General features: G+C 43.0%; 1 non-coding gene across 1 annotated transcript; it reads left to right on the top strand.

Moving 5' to 3' along the window:
- The first annotated feature begins 314 nt into the window (after positions 1–314).
- Positions 315–458, top strand: LOC120101259 (small nucleolar RNA SNORA48). Its single transcript, XR_015679323.1, has one exon. It is a non-coding gene; the product is annotated as a small nucleolar RNA SNORA48 (small nucleolar RNA).
- Positions 459–1,697: the final 1,239 nt, after the last annotated feature.

Raw genomic sequence — 1,697 nt, 5'->3', positions numbered from 1 at the left:
GTTTAGTCCATTATCATGGACTTGGAGCAGTAGCTAAAAGTTAAATCCTGATCTATAAGGAGAGAGAGAGAGAGAGAGAAAGAGAGAGAGAGAGAGAGAGAGAGAGAGAGACTGACTGGGTATGGGCATGGACTTTTTAGCCCCCAAAGCTCACCCCTGGTGTTACATTTACTTTAACATAGCCATACCTCCTAATCCTATTAAATGGTGCCCCTGGTGAACAAGCACTCAAATATCTGAAACGATGGAGGCCTTTCTTATTAAAACCACCACAGAAGGCTGCTTGTCTTGTTGCCCAGTTTAAAAGATCATCTTTCTCCTGACAATGGGCAAAGAGTCACCTTGGTGGTGGTGGTGTTCTTATATCAGTCAGGGGCAGAGCAGATGGCTGTCTTTTGTTTATCCTAGCTTGGTTCCTGGCTTGGTGGCCAAAGCTGTTTTATACATAGGACTCATAAATATCAAATCAAATCAAACCCAGGCAGTGCAGTGTGGGAGGAACAAGACAGACAGAAGACAACTATGCCACCCACGGACCTGCCCTTCAGTCTCTGGCACAGGTGGGCCGTAGATACCTGCTTGTCACCATGCTATGCTGTCCAATGATGCTAGGAGTCGGGTGGCAGGGACTGCTGCCTTTGACCCTACAGATGAGAAATGGGCCTGTAGTAGATAAGCCATCAGATGGAGGTAGACATTAGACACTTTCAGTTCTCCCTTGATTCACACCATGCCTAGTAGGGTCTCTGGTAGAAGTAATTCTCCAAAATTTTTAATTGACTTAATTAGAATGATTGTCAATAACTATCTTGTGTGGATCATTTTAGAGTCAAACTCAGGTCTCCATGGTTGCACAGTGAGCACCCTAACCACTGAGCATTCTCAACAGCCCACATTTGCTGTCTTTACTAGACTCATCTGTGTACTCACCTCTTGAGAACCCATACTCAAGTGGCAGAGCTGTGGGATGGAAAACAGGTTTATTTAAGGGCTGCCTGCCTTCCAGAAGAAAAGTTATTGGCCCCTAAAGAAGGACTATTTCAAGGGATGCAGGAACAAAAAAAGCACTTTTATGGAGAGGAAAAAGAATGCAGGGGACAGTGGATGGGAAGATCACATGACTGGAGGGGTCTTCTCAGCCAGGGCTTCTGTTCTCTGTTCTCTTCTTTGAAGTCCTTGTGTTGACAGTTGACTTTGTCTCTGAGGCCAGTTTCTGTAGTTCATCAGATCAACACATTGTTTTCTTACAAGTTAAACATTATCTCCCTTTTAATTAAAGAACAAGACTAGTGAGTCCTTGGTCTGCACTTCAGTGCTATCTGAAGATCATTAGCTATTTTAGGCTTTGGAAACTGATGGAAGATTAACAATTAGGAAGTCCTGGGACTGACGTTTGCATGGTTGCTTTTCCTGCAATCAATCGTTGAACCCAACAGCTAGTGTTCCACTCAATGAAGAGTGTCTTTTTTTTTTTTTATGTTACAATACTGGGTAAGTGGGGGGTAGGGAGAAGGAAAGTATATAATATATAAGTGCATATATTATATATATAATAAAATCTTTTAAAAGATTCATTTTTATGTATATGAGTGTTTTGGCTGCATGTATGTCTGTGCACTGTATGCATGCCTGGTACCCGCAGAGGTCAGAAACGGGCACTGTATCCCCTTGACTTGGAGTTATAGATGGTAGTGAGC

The sequence above is a fragment of the Rattus norvegicus genome, chromosome 2, assembly GCF_021556685.1.
Source record: "Rattus norvegicus strain SHRSP/BbbUtx chromosome 2, alternate assembly SHRSP_T2T, whole genome shotgun sequence".
Taxonomy (NCBI): domain Eukaryota; kingdom Metazoa; phylum Chordata; class Mammalia; order Rodentia; family Muridae; genus Rattus; species Rattus norvegicus.
This window is presented reverse-complemented; position numbering and strand designations above follow the sequence as displayed.